We start from the raw sequence: 21,641 nt of genomic DNA on the forward strand, positions 1-21,641 counted from the left end.
TTAAGGAAGCACTCCCATTTACCATTGCAACAAAAAGAATAAAATGCCTAGGAATAAACCTACCTAAGGAGACAAAAGACCTGTATGCAGAAAACTATAAGACATTGATGAAAGAAATTAAAGATGATACAAACAAATGGAATGATATACCATGTTCTTGGAAAGGAAGAATCAATATTGTGAAAATGATTATACCACCTAAAACAATCTACAGATTCAATGCAATCCCTATCAAATTACCAATGGCATTTTTTACAGAACTAGAACAAAAATTCTAAAAATTTGTAGGCAGACACCAAGGACCCCGAATAGCCAAAGCAGTCTTGAGGGAAAAAAACGCAGCTGGAGGAATCAAACTGCCTGACTTCAGACTATACTAGAAAGCTACAGTAATCAAGACAGTATGGTACTGGCACTAAAACAGAAATATAGATCAATGGAACAGGATAGAAACCCCAAAGACAAACCCATGCACTTATGGTCAACTAATCTATGACAAAGGAGGCAAGGATATAAAATGGAGAAAAGACAGTCTCTTCAATAAGTGGTGCTGGGAAAACTGGACAGCTACGTGTAAAAGAATGAAATTAGAACACTCCCTAACACCATACACGAAAATAAACTCAAAATGGATTAGAGACCTAAATGTAAGACTGGACACTATAAAGCTCTTAGAGAAAAACATAGGAAGAACACTCTTTGACATAAATCACAGCAAGATCTTTTTTGATCCACCTCCTAAAGGAAATAAAAACAAAAATAAACAAATGGGACCTAATGAAACTTAAAAGCTTTTGCAAAGCAAAGGGAACTACAAACAAGACGAAAAGACAACCCTCAGAATGGGAGAAAATATTTGCAAACAAATCAATGGACAAACGATTAATCTCCAAAATATATAAACAGCTCATGAAGCTCAATATTAAAAAAACAAACAACCCAATCCAAGAATGGGCAGAAGACCTAAATAGACATTTCTCCAAAGAAGACATACAGATGGCCAAGAAGCACATGAAAAGCTGCTCAACATCACTAATTATTAGAGAAATGCAAATCAAAACTACAATGAGGTATCACCTCATACCAGTTAGAATGGGCATCATTAGAAAGTCTACAAAAAACAAATGCTGGAGAGGGTGTGGAGAAAAGGGAACCCTCTTGCAGTGTTGGTGGGAATGTAAATTGATACAGCCACTATGGAGAACAGTATGGGGCTTCCTTAGAACGTAAGAATAGAATTACCACATGACCCAGCAATCCCACTACTGGGCATATACCCAGAGAAAACCATAATTCAAAAAGACACATGTACCCCAGTGTTCATTGCAGCCCTATTTACAATAGCCAGGTCATGGAAGCAACCTAAATGTCCATCGACAGATGACTGGATAAAGAAGATGTGGCACATATATACAATGGAATATTACTCAGCCATAAAAGGAATGAAATTGGGTCATTTGTAGAGAGGTGGATGGATCTAGAGACTGTCATACAGAGTGAAGTAAGTCAGAAAGAGAAAAACAAATATCGTACAGTAATGCATATAGGTGGAACCTAGAAAAATGGTATCGATGAACCAGTTTGTAGGGCAGAAATTGAGACACCGATATAGAGAACAAACGTGTGGACATCAAGGGGGGAAAGTGGCGGGGGGTGGTGGTGATGAATTGGGAGATTGGGATTGACATATATACACTAATATGTATAAAATGGATAACTAATAAGATCCTGCTGTATAAAAAAATAAATAAAATTCAAAAAAAAATAGAATCACCTAGGGCATTTATTAAAAAGAGAGATTCGTCTTAAGAGTCTGTTTCCTCAGCCGCAAGGCACAGGGATATTAGCTCGGTGCTTTGTGACAGCCTGGAAGGGTGGGATGGGGAGAGTGGGAGGGAGGGAGACGCAAGAGGGAAGACATATGGGAACATATGTATATGTATGGCTGATTCGCTTTGTTGTAGAGCAGAAACTAACACACCATTGTAAAGCAGTTATACCCCAATAAAGATGTTTAAAAAAAAAAAAAAAAAAAAAAAGAGTCTGTTTCCTTTGGTGGGACCTAGAATCTGTGATTTTAACAAGCATCCCAGGTGATTTTTACCATCAGAAGAATTTAGAAGGTACTGAATTATCTAGAGAAATAAGGAATGAATTGTGAATTTAACAGCAAAAGTTAAACAAGTGGGAGATATTTGGTTGGGGGACAGGCAGGTGAAGTGAAACACTGCAAGGCTCCTTCTATTTATCACACTAGATAGGTGTGTGTATGTCCCTTTGCTGGGCAAAGTTGGGCTAGACATTGACCTTTGTATAGTAATTCTTGGAGTACATACTCCAAACAATATATTATTAAATATCCTACTGGTGAGAATTTATCCAAAGTAGCCCTTGTTAGTTCGTTGTTTGAAACTTGGATCTTTTTTAAAAAAATCAATTATAATCTTGTGGATCATCATAGATAGAGACATTCATTCAATATTAATCTCACTGCATTTCTAATCAAGCATTTGCTAGGCATGAGAGAGGAAGCAAATAAATACACACACACACACATCTCTCTGTACTAGCTGATGCCACATTTTGCATTAGCCAACCCTTACGTAATTTTTGAAATGCTCATGAATGACAAAAAAAAAGGCCCCATCTCTGAAATAATCTGTTTGTGTGTATTCTTTATGCCGTCAGAATCCAGAAGTTGGGATTACTTAAAGATTTTATTTCTTCAGTGGAGAAGTAAGGGAATAAAAACAATATTTGCTTTATTAAAAATAAAACAAACACCGCAAACAGAAACTCATTATTTCTAGAAAATCCCCTCTCATGTCCAACCACCAAGGGAGCCTCTACTGCCACTGGTTTCTTGAAAAAGTCCAAATCAAAGCCAGGAAAATCTTGTAGCCATTAGACTGTAATCTCTATGAATCACTAATTTGTTTTTTCATGACTTTTCCTGCATTCCTTCTATCTTCTGTAGTTTATTTTGTTCAGTGTTTTCAGCAACAGCTTTGCCAAGTCCCAGAGTACAGAAGCCATCCAAGCAGGGACGTGTGTTTCCCACTCCACAAGCTGCTTGCCCAAGTGACAAGGCATGAGTCTGACTTCTCTCCCATCCCATTCTTTCCCTGTGTGGTTCAGGCACAGACAGGAAACAACCAGACCTAAACACTCATGGAATAAGGCCCTAAACAGTCAAGGATGCCATGAGCAAATTCTGAGCATTAGGACTTTCATTCCTATTACTCAGAGCGTATCTTGCAGAGACTGAGGCCTTTAAGAAAATAAAAAGGAACAGCAGTTGTGACCAGTTGGCAGTGGCCATGTTGTAGCTTAGTTAGCGCAATAAATAGTTTACTTTAACTTAGCTCCAGCTTACCAAGTCTCTCCCTTCTCCACTCCTATACATAAACAATCCACTTCTCATTTACAAATATTACACATCTGCATGTGTAACCACACTCTCTCTCGCTAAATAGGTATTTGTTTCTCTTTCTTCCCAACATGGGGAACTGGTATTGAAGTTAACCAGATCAAGTTCTTTCACTGTGTTAAGTAGACTAGTATTTCTGAATGAATTTTGATGATGACAGCAGGGTAGGTATCTAATTTATTCACTCGACCGTCCATTCATCAATGCATTCTTTCATTGAGTAAATATTATTGTGTCTATTCTGTGGCACACAGGCATTGAGGTAGATACTGAGGGTACAAGGGTGAATAAAATACATGAAGTACATGCTTTGGTGAAATGTACAGTCTAATGGAGAGACAGACATTAAACAAATGATTACACACATTAATTTTTTTAATTCTAATAAGGGCTGCAAGAAGTAAAGGGAGTTATGAAAGTTAATTAAAGGAGAACTAAGGACCACATGCTGTGTGATTCCATTGATACAAAATGTCCAGAATAGGCAAATATGGACAGAGAGAAAAAGTATACTAGTGGTTGCCTAGGCCTGTGGGGGAAGGACCTGAAGGGGTTCCGGATGATGGCTAAGGAGAGTGGGATGTCTTTTTTAGGTAATAAAAATGTTCTAAAATTGACTGTGGTGATGGATGCACAACCCTGTGAACAAACTCTGAACAAGCTCTGAATCCCTCTTTCTCCATTCACCACTAGTACTTTCTTGGGGGCCAGATTAATTCTCAGGGAGTATGTCCACCTACAGCTATTGGTGTTTATTCTACGAGCCTAGAAACTCAACGACAGTGAGCATCTTTACCTTCTTGCTCCTGTCAAAGTCCTAAGTAGGGATTAATTGGTCTGACTTGGTAACATGTGCCTGCGTCTGCATCAGTCACTAGTTGGGGGAACGTAGCGCCAGCACGGATACATGCCTACCCCAGGAGGTGGAGTCAGCTCTACCAGAACCTCATGCTCTGAGATGGAGGAAGAGATCCTTCTACTACCAGATGTAGAGAGGCTGGGCAGGCAAAAGCAGCAGTAGCGCACCTTGAGGCGATCCATTGTCTCATACATCCTTGGAATAAAGGTTTAATCTTGAGGGACCACAGCCCTTTAGGATACAGACTCACTACATACAGTCTGCAATTGCTGAATCATTCAAAGTGCCACACAGAGAGCCTCAAAATTTGTAACTCTGAATCGATTATATTACTTAGTTAAATATAACAACAACAAAACCCAGTCATTAGCTACAAGTAAGATTTTAAAACAGTTAATGTATTTGTAAATTGACTTATGTAGACATTTAATTCATATTAAAAACTCTAATTTGCATTAGAGTCTTGGGTTTCCTTAGCGGGGTGGGTGAGATTGGGATTTTCACTTGGTTGGTTTTGTTCTTACCTGCATATATCAGCTGCCTGGAATACTGAAGTTCCAAGTGGTATGTAATGAAAAATAGTCATTCTGGGATGTTTCCACTAACAAGTGTAGAGGAATTACAGGAAACACATTTATCTGCTAATTACTGCCATGAAATTTGCTTTGCTAGCAGGTAAATGTAATCCCACGATGATGGCAAATGCATGGCTGGTGAGTTTCACTGTCCTATCACACACAAACATCATGAACTGGTCATGGCACTTGTTCCTACTGCTATCCAATGTGGCCTCAGAATCCTCCTCAACCCAGTGCTTCGAGGAAACACAATCAAATGTAGTTAGAAACCAGGATGATATGTGTGAGCTTGGAAGAGTTATTTAATCTTACTAAGTCTTAATTAACTTGCTTATACTTATGAAATGTACTTGTGCTTGACAAAATGTAGTTAAATGATAATGATGATGATTGCCTTTAGATAATATCTAAATATAATTGCCTCCAAAATTTTTCTCCAGAGATTAGTGGTGAGGAGGAGGGCAGCATAAGTGATTCCTTTTTTGGTTTATTTCAGACTCTCTCAGTGTACCGGAAAGGGGGTTCCTAGTTACTATGCAATGTTTACTTCATAAGTGTTCAAGATTAGAACACTCAGATGAAAAACTATACATTCTGTAAGAACCCATGGAGGGATGTACTGTCCATTCTGTCCCACAGTGTCCTTTATACAATGATTCACATGATAAATGCCTAAGTTTGGTGCCAGGAAAAAGTTTGCACAGAAAAAATGTGTATGCTTTCCATTGCCACAAAACCAAAAGTAAGTAACCCAACATGTTTCCACTTTGCCTTCACTGCCAGGAAGCTCGTGCCAAAAATGTATTACCCAAGTGTTATAATTAGCCCCGATCAGGTGCCTGAAGACATCAACTCCTTTTGAGTCAGATGTGTCAGTTTTCTTTCTTCCTCAAATGGTTTATTTTATACTGATTGAATCTGCAAGCTTCTTTAATCCCACTGGAAGAGTTGGGTCACCTGACCATTTAATAAGTCTCTTTCACCTATTAAACTCTATGAACTCTTCCATAAAATTCAATCATCAAAGCAAAAATGATTAGTTCTGGGGCTTCCCTGGTGGCGCAGCGGTTGAGAATCTGCCTGCCGATGCAGGGGACACGGGTTAGAGCCCTGGTCTGGGAAGTTCCCACATGCCGCGGAGCAACTAGCTCCGTGAGCCACAATTACTGAGCCTGCGCGTCTGGAGCGTGCGCTCCGCAACAAGAGAGGCCGCGGTAGTGAGAGGCCCGCGCACTGCGATGAAGAGTGGTCCCCGCTTGCCACAACTAGAGAAAGCCCTCGCACAGAAACGAGGAGCCAACACAGCCATAAAAATAAACAAATAAATAAATAAAATTTGAAAAAAAAAAAAAAATGATTAGTTCTAAACAAGATATATGGGCTCTGGCACCCAAATAAATGGGAAAGAGATGAAGCAATTTAAAATGTATTCGAAACTTACTGTAGGTTAAGCAGTCTACATCCATAACTGGTATTCTAGACGTTCTTGCTAGGTTGTGGGTATAAATGTGGCCAGGTTGCCATTTCTAGTCACATCTGTAGCTCAGTGCCCCCATGCTATCACTCCATATTACAGAAGAAGAATCTAGGCTCAGACAGGTTAATTTTATTTGACCAAGATCACAAAGCCAGTGAGTGTCAGAGTTGAAACTCAAAGCCAAGTCGGCTATGTTCTTTCCATGACACACCTGTGTGAAATGGATTGTAGAACACGCCTTTCCTGTTCCTCTAATGTTGTCAGTATCTATTTCCTGAACCTACAATAGACCATTTCTATTATAATGCTTCCAAAATCAACTTCTCACTCTGACAAATGCCAAGGACAGCAACCAATAGCTTAAAAATCAGACTCCCAGTCTCTTATCTAGGCAAGAGTGGCAAGGAGAGAAGGACTCATAGGGCAGATTTGAAACCAAGATAAAATTTGGAGGTTTTTATTTTTAGTGTTATTTTCTATGAATATTCTAATATAAATATGGTTCATAAAAATCATAAAGCATACAGAGGCTTCCCTGGTGGCGCAGTGGTTAAGAATCCGCCTGCCACTGCAGGGGACACGGGTTGGAGCCCTGGTCCAGGAAGATCCCGCATGGCGTGGAGCAACTAAACCCGTGTGCCACAACTACTGAGCCTGGGCTTTAGGGCCCGAGTGCCACAACTACTGAAGCCCGTGCGCCTAGAGTCCATGCTCCGCAATAAGAGAAGCCACCGCAATGAGAAGCCCGTGACCGTAACAAAGAGTAGCCCCCGCTCGCTGCAACTAGAGAAAGCCCGCATGCAGCAACAAAGACCCAATGCAGCCAAAAATAAATAAATAAATTTATTTTAAAAAATTATAAAGCATATACACACACACACACATATATGATTACTGGCTTTATTGGAGGATGAGAAGATAATGACCTTTGGGGATTTTTTATTTCTTGTGTAGCTATAAGCCAACACTAATACATAAAGTAAGATTGAGAAACTCTATAATAATACTTTCTCTTCATTGAGAGAAAGGTCTCCTCCATCTATATGATCTGTATGACTGAATTTTCCTGAGATGGGGTGGGGTGAAGAGGCTAGAAATATTCTGAGAGCTATGGGATAAAATGATTTTCTCTGAGGGGAAAAGCATGTTATCTGAATATTGTGCTAGGTTCTAGTCTTCTGGCACTTCAGCCCCCTTGATTCCTTAGAAAAGGGCCAACAGTATCTCCAAGCTCCTGGGAATGTGCCTGGAGGAGACCTCGCTAGGCTGGGTGTCCCAACATGTACTCTCCCCTGATCTATCACTAGAAGACATGGACTCAGGCATCTCACACTGCCAAGAAACTTTATTTCCCCAGAATCACAGAATTTAAGAGGCTGAAAACACCCTGAAGACCTGGCCAGTATTTTTAATACTTATTTTTAAGCTATGGAACCCTTTGTGTGTATATATAAACATAACAAGTTGAAAAAATATTGTCTTGACATTTGACACCCTAATCCCTATTAGGGAAGAAATTATTATTGTTTGGAAAACACCTTGGTAAACGTACTTGGGATATGACATCAGCAGGAGCCAGGACCTCAGAGGAGGAAGAAGACAAACTATTCTGGTTGAGAATAGAGGAGGGTCATATGCAAGTTTTTGTTTTTGTTCCTGAATGGGAGGAGGAGAGTTAAGTGAGGAGCAAAAAGAATGGAGAAGGGAGTGAGAGGACCCAGAAATTAAAATAATAATAGCTTAATTTTCTTTCCCTTTCTTCCTTCCTTCCCTTCCCTTCCCTTCTCCTTCCTTCCTTCCTTCCTCCCTCCCTCCCTTCCTTTCTTCCTTTTCTCTCCCTCTGTCTATGTATCTATCTATGTATCTATCTATCTATCAATCGTACCTGGCCCTGTTGTAATCATTGTAGTTATATTAACTCATTTCATCCTCAAACCAATCTTGTGAGTAGATATTACTATAGTCCTCATTTTACATATGAGAAACTGAACACAGAAAGGCTAGGTAATTTACCAGGTTCTACAACTAGCAAACATGAGCAGGCAGGGAATAGGTGAAATGGCATCTTAAAAATAATAATGTCTGCTCCTTCCACATGAAGTTAATTTGCCTTTTTGCAAAATAAAACTTTCTCTGTTTCCTGAACCCTGCCCACACCCCTACCAAAAATGTCTTCTGTAAAGTCTATAAATATTTTGGGTGATTGAGTTAGCTTCTGATGGAATTCAAAGAAAGAGTCAAGTTTCATGACTGGGCACAGTACAATTTCAAGGGGTGATGCAGCAGCCTGGGAGATAGAGGAGGCCCCCACTTCCAGGAACTCACCGAAGCTTGGGCAGGGTTTGTACCTTGGAATTGGTGGATTTTAGGCAATTTAACTTGGATCTAAGGGGACAAGGAAAACTCAAATGACATCTGGGAATGCCAGTAGAAACAGCACTCCACTGGCTGGAATTGGGTGGGGACCAGTGCCCTGCCAGGACAGCCTCCCTCCTGCTCCAACAGCAGCCTGTAAGTCACCACATAGACCATCAGATTCCACAGATTTAGGACTTCTCTCTTACTGATGAACAAACTGAGAAGGACACTTCCTAACAGGCTGCAAACTGGATTTTGTTTAATTTTGCCCTGACCAGTGTTTTATAACACCAAGTCACTAGTATTTAAAATGGGGGGATTTTGCATCTTAAAGGTCAGGATTTCCTGCTTGTCTTGAAAATCTGAAAAACTGTGCTGTCTTCCAGCAGAACAACACTTCACCAGAGCTGGGGCTCACCATCCATTGTGCATGGGGCATGAAATTTCCAGAGTGACATCGTCCTGGCTCTGCCTGATTCATCCATTTACTGCCTGATCAAGCCGTGGATTGGAAGCTCCGGAGACAGCACACAACAGAGTGTCAATGCAGACCTGAACTCAAACCTCCGGCTTCCCTTTTCAGAGCTTTACTGTATCATAGAGATCAGAGACCAGCACCAAAGTTTGTCTTCCCAATGTATTCCGGTGTCTGGTACAGTTCTTGGCACGTCAGAAGAACTCAATGCATACTTCTTAACTCATGGATAGATGGATGGATGGATGGATGGATGAAAGTTCATAGTGGCCAACGAGCAGAAGGAGGTATACCCCACTTCTCCTCCTACCATTACCACCATCACCAAACAGCCTCACACACAGGCAAGTGTCTCTGTTGACTTGGCCCCTGCAAGACACAGCTGCTTTATCAAGGCCTGAAGCTCCCTACTAGGGAAGAAATGCACCACCCCTTCTTCTTAAGTATCAACTGTTCCAGTCAGTCCCCAGGGTCATGCTACTCAGACTGGGGATCTGAAGAGGACAAGCCAACCCAAACCAAAAGCAGGGGTGTGGACAACTCAGAGTCTTCGAAAGATGGATGGGGCCCAAGGACTGAGACGCTGAGTCATCATGATAAACCCCAGACCCCAAGGCATAGCCCTGCGCAGCTTAGCTGTTGGCTGGATGGCATTTTAAGCCTTAATTATTATTCTGTTTTATACTTGCAGCCTCAGAGCCTTGCTAGTAAAGTGCTTTCAAATGTTTGGGAAGTCAGTTGCATTCAAGTTTATCCTCTTACTGTTCGGTTGACAGGAACTATTTGTAAACGGAGCACCCTGCCAGTTACCAGCATTTATTTGCAGTTATATCACGAATGTTTTTCAAACTTGTGTTTATCTATAATTTGACACATCAAGAGGACTTTTGCTCTTGGCCCGAGCTCCTGCGAAGGCAAATGGTGATGTGTTAATGTTACTTTCATCAGACCTTCACACACCTAATGGCTGACTCTCTTATCTCCCTGGCATCAGGGTTACCCGAACTGATGTTAAGAGAGCAACTGAACACATATGTGACAAATAGGAGAGCCCAAGTAAGAGAAAAGGGGGTGGCGTGGGGGACAAGCTCTGCTTGGAGTAATGTTTTAAATAAAGGGCTGTTTTCAGAGAAGCTGGCTCTGACATCCACAAAGGCAATTTGGCAAAAGACCTAGTTACTGTCTCATCCACCTCCTTACTGATCGTGATGATTGCTCTTTGCTTTGTTGTTAAACTCAGAGGACGATATGTCGGCACCTGAAAGGCATCTGTTTCACTCGGCTTGCTTACCCACCATTTCAGTTAAGCTCTGGGAAATCCTATCTTGGCCGATTTGTGGAGAAAAGCTCTCCGTTGGAAAGATAAATGCTTTTTGTGATGGATCCTGAAAATCATAGTACTTCATACCTGGAAGGAAACCCTCAGAGATGATCTAGTCCAAAACCCAGCTTATCTAATTCATGTATTCATTCAAGAAATATTTGCCAAGCTCCTTCCACGTGCCAGGCCTGGGAATGATGATGACGCAAGAAGAGTAAAGGGACTGACTGAGTGTCTGTCATATAGTACAGGTCTATCTCCCCCGACTCAGAATTTTTTACCTAATACATGTAGTCCCTAAAACAAAAGCCCCCATCCTTTCTCTCATTATATTTTCCCACCAGAAATGTGCCCTAGGAGACATAGGATATGGGAAAATATGTCTTGGCACAAGACAGAGAGATTAATATTAATTAATATGTCACTCACATAATGAAAATCACTTGATTAAAACGATCTCTTAGCCTGAGATGTTTTATGTGCTTGTTTCTCCATATGTCTTTTTTTTTTAGGAGAAGAAAATCTCTATTTCCAGCATTTCCCAAAATTCATCAATTTGTGAGTCATCTTTGGAGCTCATGCCATATCTGTGTCCCATCTTTACTATTTTCTACCTAATATTTTTGTTTAAGCTGACTTACTGTTTTATATTTTTTCCTCCTGCCCCAATCGATAACATTCATAAAATTATCAGTTTGATGTGCTAATTTTTTATTTTATTACATATAAAATAATTATGTTTTTAAAGTTTAAGAGTTCTGACGTTTGTACCACCTAAAATCATACCCTATGGGTAAAATTTTTAGGGGAAAAAACCCACTCCTGTGTCCAACAGGGGCATGGTGTCTCAGAAGGTTAGGGATATAAGCATTCTCTCTCTGTTTCTACCTTTTATTTTTGTTCCCGACATAAACATTTATGCCAACTTTCAATTGCTGCTCTTATCTCAATGATAGAATATACAAAATCTCCAGAATGCCTTATTTCTCAAAAACATAGGATTCCTAAATGAGAATAAGTAACACAACCACCAACTCTCTTGGAAAGTGCCACCCATAGGTGGTGGCTGTAGAAGAACAGGGGAGAAGACAGACATCCCCTCTGGAAAGCCCTATCAAGTGGCAGAGGCACATGCATGGACCCAGCAGAGCAAAACGTATCCACAGGCAATATTTGCCAAAACCAAGCTCATCTTAAAAATCGTTACTTAAACCTTTATTTAAAAAAAATATTTAGATAAGTAAAGAGAATAGTATAGTGACCACTCATGCACCCATCACCCACTTTCAAGAATTATCAACTCACGGCCAACCTTGTTTCCTCTATGCTCACACCCATTGCTTCCTCCCCAGTGGATTATTGTAAGGTAAGTCACAGACATTGTTTTATTTTATCTGTAAATATTTCAGTATGTGCCTTTAAAAGAAGTCTGGTTTCGATCATAATCACAATAGTCTGATTTTGACTATAACCACAATACTATAATCACAATACTAGTATCACACTTAACAAAATTAGTAATTCTTTAAATACCATAAAATGGCTAGTGTTCAAAACATATTTTTTTACAGTTGTTTTGTTCAAATCAGGATCCAAACAAGATCCACATAATCCATCTGATTGGTATATTTCATAAGTCATTTTAAATCAATAACGCTTCCCCCCACCCAACTTCCCCTTGCCTTTTTCTTGCAACTTTTTTTAGTGAAAGAAACCAGATCATTGTCCTAAAGAATTTCCCGTATTCTGGACCTTTTGTGGTTGCATCCTTGGACTGTGCATAACATAGTCCTCTGTTCTCCAGTTGTCCTACAAATTGGTGTTTAACTCTACAGCTGCTCTGTCCAAAATAGCAGCCACTCACCACGTGCCTGTTAAGCACCTGAAATGTGGTTAGTCCGAATGGAGATGTTCTGTAAGTGTAAAATACACATCAGATTCCAAAAGCAGTACAAAAGAGTAAAATATTTCATTAATAATCGTTATATTGATTATATGTTGAAATAACAGCGGCTGAATAAAATTTATTATTATTATTATTATTTTGCGTTACACGGGCCTCTCGCTGTTGTGGCCTCTCCCGTTGCGGAGCACAGGCTCCGGACGCGCAGGCTCAGCGCCCATGGCTCACGGGCCCAGCCGCTCCGCGGCATGTGGGATCTTCCCAGACCGGGGCACGAACCCGTGTCCCCTGCATCGGCAGGCGGACTCTCAACCACTGCGCCACCAGGGAAGTCCCCTAAAATATATTATTAAATTAATTTCTACCTGTTCCTATTTATTTATTAATGTGGCAACTAGAAAAATTTTAATTACATATGTCGCTTACATAGCTCACATAGCCAGTGCTGCTCTAGAGGCTTGGTCAGGTTCAGATTTGATCTTTCAGTGAGAATATTTCATATGCTACAAGGGGGTACATAGAAAGACTGGTTACCTCTCTCTTTTTGTGGTAAGAATGATCAGTGTAGTCAGCCTGATCCATCCATTCTAAAATTACCTATCAGCCTCTCACCTAACAGTTTTAGCAGCAATTGATAACTATCGTCATGATGAGGGTTTCTTGCCCACAGCACTGTCATTTTGGGCAAGATAATTCTTTGTTGGTGTTGCCCTGTGCACTGTAGGATGTATAGCAGCATCCCTAGTCTCTGCCTGCTAGATGCCAATAGTATCTCTCCCTGCCTCCAGTTGTGACAATAAAAATGTCTCTAGATATTGCCAAATATGACCCGTGGAGCAAAATCACCTTCCCTACCATCCCACCTCCATCCCCAATTTGAAAATCACTGGTCTAGAGCCCTTACCTCAGTGGAGCCAAACACAAATTCAACCTTTTCAGTGAAGTCTTCCCCTGACACCATCTTCCTACAACCCAAAATCAACCCCTTCAACTCTGTATTTCCCTAGCACTCTGTGACATTCTAGTAGCATTTACTGCATTATTTTACAATTGTTTGGGTCTGTTCCCTTCCCTAGAACGTGAGCTCCTCAAGGGCAGCCTCCACACCTTTGTATTCGTCCTGTCTGAAAGAGTATCTGAATGTAGGGCTCAATGGATGAAATGCCTAATCAAGGCAAGAGGCCAGCACCTCTGAGTTCCCTAATCCCACTAAGAAGAAAAGCATGACTGCCCATCTGATTGCTCAGGAACCATTTCTGAAGTCTGCCTATTAGAGGGCCCTTGTGTCGAATGTATTGTTTGTGAGAAGAAGTTTGGAGTCAGACCTGTCATTATAGTTGAGAATTTATTCATTCGTTCAAGAAACATACTGAGCACCAACTACTGGACAAACATTTTTTCCCTCCAAATTAGAGATGTGTGAAGAACAAGCCAGAAAAGGTACTCCCTGAAAAAGCTATATCCTAATGCTAGGGGGATGTGCCTGAGGTGTCAATAAACAAATACACAAATAAATACATAGATAAACAAGATAATCTCAATTTGGGATTGTAAGTGTATAAAGAAAATAAACAACATTATATGATAAAGAGTAGAGAATGGGAAACAATTACTTTTAGGTAGAGAAAGAATGAGGTGGAGAAAGCCATGAGCAAAACAAGGAAGGGCATTCCAGGCAGAAGAAAGAGCAAATGACAGGACTCTGCAACAGAAAAGAGCTAGATGTGTTCAAATAACAGATTGCAGGTCAGGGTGACTGGAGCACACTGAGAGGGACATGTGGAACAAGACAGCTCAGAAGCATGGGCAGGACAGTGTAGACCATGGGCAAGTTTTGGACTTTAAGAATGAGAAGAAGGTGTGGAATAGCTTAGGTAATAGATTTGGGGACTTCCCTGGTAGCACAGTGGTTAAGAATCCACCTGCCAGTGCAGGGTTCGAGCCCTGGTCTGGGAAGATCCCACATGCCGTGGAGCAACTAAGCCCGTGTGCCGCAACTACTGAGCCTGGGCTCCAGAGCCCACGAGCCAGAACTACTGAAGCCCGCGCGCCTACAGCCCATGCTCCGCAACAAGAGAAGCCACCTCAATGAGAAGCCCGCGTACAGAGACGAAGAGTAGCCCCCGCTCGCTACAACTAGAGAAAGCCCGCGCACAGCAGCAAAGACCCAATGCAGCCAAAAATAAAATTAATAAATTTATTTTTTAAAAAAAAGAAAATAGATTTGAATTACACAATTTACATTTAAAAAATAATAGCTTTATTGAGATATAATCCACGTACTATAAAATTCGTCCCTTTTAAAGTGTACTGTTTAGTAGTTTGCAGTGTGTTCACAGAGTTGTGCAGCCATCACCACTATCTAATTTTAGAGTATTTTCATTACCTCAGAAAGAAACCTCACTCCCCATTCTCTCTTACCCCCAGACACTGGCAACTACTGATCTACCTGCTCTGTGGATTTGCCTATTCTATATATTTCACATAAATGAAAACATATAATATGTGGCCTTTTGTGTCTGGTTTCTTTCACTTAGCATAAAGTTTTCAGTGTTCATGTATGCTGTAGCATGTATCAGTACTTTGTTTCTTTTTATGGCTGAATAATACTGCATTCTATGGATATACTACTTTTATTTATCCATTCATCTGTTGATGGACACTTGGGTTGTTTTCACTTTTTGTCTATTATGAAAAGTGCTACTATAAACACTTCATATAAAAGTTTTTGTGTGGACATTATTGTCATTTCTCTTGGGCATATGACTAAGAATGGAATTATTGAGTCCTGTGGTAACTCTATGCTTAACTTTTCAAGAAATTGCTGGACCATTTTTCCAAAATGAATAAACAATTTTACAATCCCACCAGCAATATATGGTTCACCTCCACGTCCTTGCCAACACCTGTCATTGTTTGTCTTTTTTTAGCCATCTGAGTGGAACAGAGGAGTATCTCGTGATTTTGATTTGCATTTTCATAATGACTAATGATTTGAGGATCTTTCCAAGTACTTCTTGGACATTTTTACATCTCCTTTGAATAAAATGCCCATTCAAACTTTTTGCCCATTTTTAATTGGGTTATCTGTCTTCTTATTTTTGAGTTGGAAGAGTTCTTTATATTTTCTAGATACAAATCTTTTATTGGATATATAATTTGCAAATATTTCTCCTCATTCTGGAAGTTGTCTTTTCACTTTCTTGATGGTATCCTTTGAAGTACAAAAGATTTTAATTTTGATGAAGTCCTATTTTTTCTTTTGTCCCTTGTGCTTTTGGTGTTATATCTAGTAAGGCTTTGTCTAACCTAAGGTCACAAAGATTTACTCCTGTATTTTCTTGTAAGAGTTTTATTGTTTTAGCTCTTACATTTAGGCCTATGATCCACTTGAATTAATTTTTGTATGTTGTGTGAGAAAAAGGTCTCACTTCATCTTCTGCATAAAGTTATCTAGTTGCCCCAACACCATTTGTTGAAAAGATTATTCTTTTCCCATTGAATGGTCTTGGCACCCTTATCAAAAATCAGTTGACAATAAATGTGAGAGTTTATTTATGGATTCTCAATTCAGATCCATTACCTATATGTCAATCCTATGCCAGTACCACATGGTCTAGATTACTATAGATTTGTAGTAAGTTTTGAAATTGAGAAGTGTGTGTCTCCCAGTTTCGTTCTTCTTTTCAAGATAATGTTGGTTATCCTGGTTCTCTTATACTTCCACAAGAATTTTAGGCTCAGCTTTTCAATTTCTGAAAGGAGGCCAACCAAAATTTTGATAGAAATAGTGTTGAATCTGAAGATTAATATGGGGAGTACTGCCATCGTTAAGTCTTTCAAACCAAGAAAATAGGATGATTGCCCTTTTATTTATGTCTTCTTCCATTTCTTTCGACAATGTTTTGTGCTTTTCAGTATGCATGTTTTGCACGTCTTTTGTTAAGATTATTCTTAACTATTTTACTCCTTTTGATGCTATTGGAAATGGAATTTTGAACACTTCATTTTGGATTGTTCATTAGTGTATAGAAATACAATTGATTTTCATATACTGATCTCATACCTACAACCTTGCTGAACTCATTTACTAGTTCTATAGTGTGTGTGTTTTTTTTTTTTTTTTTTTTTTTTTTGCCTAATTGCCTTGGCTAGAATTCCTATAACAGTGTTGAATAGAAGTGGAAAGAGTGGCATATTTCTCTTGTGCATTACCTTAGGGGTAAAGTTTTAAGTCTCTCACTATTAGGTATGATTTAGAAGTGTGTATTTTACAGATGTCCTTTATCAAGTTGAAGAAATTACCTTTGATTGCTACTTTGTTAGGTATTTTTATCATAAAAGGGTATATAGTATTTTGTCAATGGCTTTTTGGAATCAATAGTATTACCATATGTTTTTTGTTATTTATTCCCTTAATATGATGCATTACATTGATTGACTTTACTGTGTTGATTCAATTTTGTATTTGCATTCTTGAGACAAGTCTCACTTGGTCATGGTTGTATAATCCTTTAAATATGTTGCTAGATTCAGCTTGCTAGTATTTTGTTAAGGAGTTTTGCATTTATATTCATAAGGGATATTGGTCTGTGGTTTTCTTGTGATGCCTTTGTCTGGTTTTGGTATCAGAGTAATACTGGTTTCATAGAATATATTAGGCAGTGTTCCCTCTTGTTCTATTTTTTTCTAAGAGTTTGCAAAGGATTAGTATTCTTTTTTAGACATCTGGTAGATTTCAATAGTGAAGCCATCTGGGCCTGGGTTTCTCTTTGTGAGAGCTTTTTTTTTTTTTATTACTAATTCATTCTATTTACTTATTATAGGTCTGTTCCGATTGTCTATTTCTTCTTGAGTCAGTTTTGGTAGTTTGTGTCTTTCTAGGAATTTGTCCATTTTTTCTGTGTTATCTATTTTGTTAGCATACAATAGTTCATACTATTCCCTTATAATACTTTTTATTTCTGTAAGTTCAGTAGTGATGTCGTCTCTTTCTCTCCTGAGTTGAGTAATTTGAGTTCTTCTTTTTTTTTTCTTGTTCAGTCTGGCTAAAAGTTTGTCAATTTTATTGATTTTTCAAAGAATCAACTTTTGGTTTCAAGGAGTTTTTTTCTATTGTTTTCTAATATTTTTTTCATTACCTTCCACACTCATCTGAATTATTTTCTTCCTTCTGCTAGCTTTGGGTTTAGTTTGTTGTATTTTTGTAGTTTCTCAAAGTGGCAGTTTAGGCTATTGATTTAAGATCTTTTTTTTTTGCGGTACGCGGGCCTCTCACTGTTGTGGCCTCTGCCATTGCGGAGCACAGGCTCTGGATGCGCAGGCTCATAGGCCATGGCTCACGGGCCCAGCCACTCCGCGGCATGTGGGATCTTCACGGACCAGGGCACGTACCCGTGTTCCCTGCATCGGCAGGCGGACTCTCAACCACTGCGCCACCAGGGAAGCCCTAAGATCTTTTTTAATATAAGAAGTTACATGTAAAATTTCTATCTAAGCACTACTTTTGCTTTATTCCATAAGTTTTAGAATGCTCTGTTTTCATTTTCATTAATCTCAAAGTCTTTTCTTATTTCTCTTGTGATTTCTTCTCTGACCCGTTGTCTATTTTAAGAGCATGTTGTGTAATTTCCACATATTTGTGAATTCTCCAAATTTCCTTCTGTTATTAATTTTTAATTTCAGTCTATCATGGTTTGAGAACATACTTTGTATGTTTTAAATCCTTCTAACATTTTTTTTGGCTTGTTTTGTGGCTTAAAGTATGGTTTATCCTAGAGGATGCTTCATGTGTGCTTGAGAAGAATGTCTGTTCTACAGCTATTGAGTGTTCTATAAATATGTTAAATGTCTAGTTGGCTTATAGTGTTATTCAAATCTTCTATTTCCTTTGATTTTCTATATGGTTGTTCTAGCTATTGTTGAATGTAGGGTATTGAAGTCTCCAATTATTATTGTTCAATTGTCTATTTCTCCTTGCACTTCTGTCAGTTTTTGCTTCATGTATTTTCAGCTCTGTTGTTAGGTGATATGTTTGTAATTTTCGTGTCTTTTTACTTATGGATTGACACCTTTGTCATTACAAAATCCCCTCTGTTTCTATGACACTTCTTGTCTTAAAGTCTATTTTAGGATAGTCGTCCCCCCATCCCCATCCCCAGTTATCTTTGGTTATTCTTTGCATGATATCTCTTTTTATATCATTTTTTCAATCTATTTATGTATTTGAAGCTAAATATGTCTCTTTTAGACAGAATACAGTTGGACAATGTTTTATAAAATCCATTTGCCAATCTCTGCCTCTTGATTAGAGTGTTTAGTTCATTTTGCTACTTGTTTTCTATATGTTTTATATCTTTTTTGTTCCTCTAGTCCTCTGTTATTTCCTTCTTTTGTGTAAAATAGATATTTGCTAGTATACCATTTTAATTCCCTTGAGATACACACACACACACACACACACACACACACACACACGCATACACACACACACAAGACTTTGAGATTAATGAAAATGAAAACACAGCACCCCAAAATTTACAGGATGAAGTGAAAGCAGTACTCAGATAGAAATTTTACCTGTTAACTCCTTATATTAAAAAAGATCTTAAAAAAAAAAGATCTTAAATCAATAGCCCAAACTGCCATTTGAGAAACTACAATATATATTTGTATATATATATATTTTTTTTCAACTTTATAAGGAAGAAGGGATATTTATTTGGAATGGTCTCTCTTTGTACTTTATTCAAACAAAATTATTAAAATAATAATTTATAACCAGATAATTAAGAATTGATTACATTATGTCTGCATCCATTGTTTATAAATGTAAATAACAGTGTGTCACTTTTTTTTTTTTTTTTTTTTAGCTGTGTCGTGCAGCTTGTGGGATCATAGTTCCCCAACCAGGGATTGAACCTGGGCCCTGGCAGTGAAACTGCCAAGTCCTAACCACTGGACCACCAGGGAATTTCTACTGTGTATCTCTCAGATGCTTTGGTTAACAGGAAAAAAAGCAGTCCTTGATAAAATGCAATATTTTCACACAAATTTGTGTACTATTTAAGTTTATTAGCTATGGCAACTTAAACTTAAGCAACATAGTAAGTACTTATTATTATATTCACATGCAAAGAAAAATGCATGAACTGCCTAAACGATATAGCATTAAAAAAGTTAACATTCACTTCCAACTATTCTGTGGCTATTAACTTCATGTGGTGCCTTTAAAGGTCAAAAACAATAAGCTGTCTAGAAATATTCAGAATAGTAATACATTGTGAATTTTATTTTCAAATTTAGGTCAATAAGAAGGAAAAAAAGTTAAGTAGTCAAAAGAAGTATCTAAAAAAGGACAGTCATTTATATATACAGAGGATTTGAACAGTACATATTCTCTTCCAGTTGATTCAATCCTATTTACACATTTAAAATAGAAAATACATCTTTTTTTTTTTTTTTTTTGGCCAGGCTGCGAGGCTTGCAGGATCTCAGTTCCCCAACCAGGGACTGAACCCCAGCCATCGCAGTGAGAGTGCTGAGTCCTAACCACTGGGTCACCAGGGTATCCCCAAAATACATCTTAATTGTCAAGAAGCTGAAGACATTTAGCACCAGGAAAGGAACTTTACTTAGCCTTTGATCATGACCTCAATTTCTTGACATAGGAAAAGAAATTTTATGAAATCTCTATGTATTTATCACTATCAATAGAATTTTGAAAAGTAACTGCTATATATCATTAATTCACAAGCGATTCAAAGGGAAGAAAACCTTAAAACTGGGACTACTTGATATTGCGCACAGCTCTCCTACGGTGGTCTGTTTTCATCTCCTTCAAGGCTTGCTCCAATTGCTGAACCAAATGGAGCAGGGCGGCTGGGTGTGCCTGCAGAACTTGGGTGTTATGACCTCCATTCTATTAAGGTGTAGCTTTTTTTTTTTTTTTTTTTTTTTTTTTTTGCGGTACTCGGGCCTCTCACCGTCGCGGCCTCTCCCGTTGCGGAGCACAGGCTCCGGACGCGCAGGCTCAGCAGCCATGGCTCACGGGCCCAGCCACTCCGCGGCATGTGGGATCTTCCCGGACCGGGGCACGAACCCATGTCCCCTGCATCGGCAGGCGGACTCCCAACCACTGTGCCACCAGGGAAGCCCTAAGGTGTAGCTTTATAGTCACTGTTGGTTTAATCTGTTGCCTGAGGCTTCTGCTTGCAAGCTGTACATCTAGTCGCCATTCAAGGGCTGTGGTAACTGGGGAGGTCTGGTGCTGATTCACTCAGGATAGTTCTGATCTCCTTTCTGTTGTCCAGAAAAAGCTGAAGCAACAGTTTGTTCAATTCTTCAGAGAATCACAGAACAAAAACAGTCTTGGAAATCCAGTTCAGAAATCATAAGCTTTGAACTTTCAGTGAGGAGGTATATTAATACTTCCACACCATGTTGGACAGTGTCACTACTCACGCTGAGCTTTCTCGCAGCGCCTTCGTAGATCTTGGGGTTCGAGCCTCACCTCGGGAACTCCACCACAATTCGCCCAAACTCAGACACCACCGTGCTGTCCACTTGAGGCAGGAAGGCCAGGTGCTCCTTGTGCTCCTCTGACAGGACCAGTGGCATCTTCACCGGGCGGCCGATTTCATCCTTATTTTTTTAAAGTTAGTCTTAGTGGTTGCCCTGGCATCTTTTTTTTTAATTAATTAATTAATTGATTAATTAATTTATTTTTGGCTGTGTTGGGTCTTCGCTTCTGTGCGAGGGCTTTCTCTAGTTGCGGCGAGCAGGGGCCACTCTTCATTGCGGTGCGCGGGCTTCTCACTGTCGCGGCCTCTCCCGTTGCGGAGCCCAGGCTCCAGACGTGCTGGCTCAGTAGTGGCTCACGGGCCTAGTTGCTCCGCGGCATGTGGGATCTTCCCAGACCAGGGCACAAACCCGTGTCCCCTGCATTGGCAGGCAGATTCTCAACCACTGCGCCACCAGGGAAGCCCTGCTCTGGCATCTTAACTTAAAACAATTTAGTTCAGATTAATACCAACTTATTTTCAATAGTATGTGAAAAAACGCTCAAATAAATAAAATTCCTTCCCCCTTCTTCATGCTATTATTGCCATACAAGTTACATGTTTACACATTATAAGCGCATCAATAGTTTTATATTTATTGCTTTATGCAGTGTTTTTAAAATCAGATAATAGAAAAGAAGAGTTACAAACAAAAATACATTTATACTTTCTTTTATAT

At 39.3% G+C, this 21,641-nt stretch overlaps 1 pseudogene; it reads right to left on the minus strand.

Moving 5' to 3' along the window:
• Positions 1-20,190: 20,190 nt before the first annotated feature.
• On the minus strand, positions 20,191-21,020 carry LOC136121398 (COMM domain-containing protein 2-like; annotated as a pseudogene).
• Positions 21,021-21,641: the final 621 nt, after the last annotated feature.

This window comes from Phocoena phocoena, chromosome 3 (genome assembly GCF_963924675.1).
Source record: "Phocoena phocoena chromosome 3, mPhoPho1.1, whole genome shotgun sequence".
In the NCBI taxonomy this organism is placed as follows: Eukaryota; Metazoa; Chordata; class Mammalia; order Artiodactyla; family Phocoenidae; genus Phocoena; species Phocoena phocoena.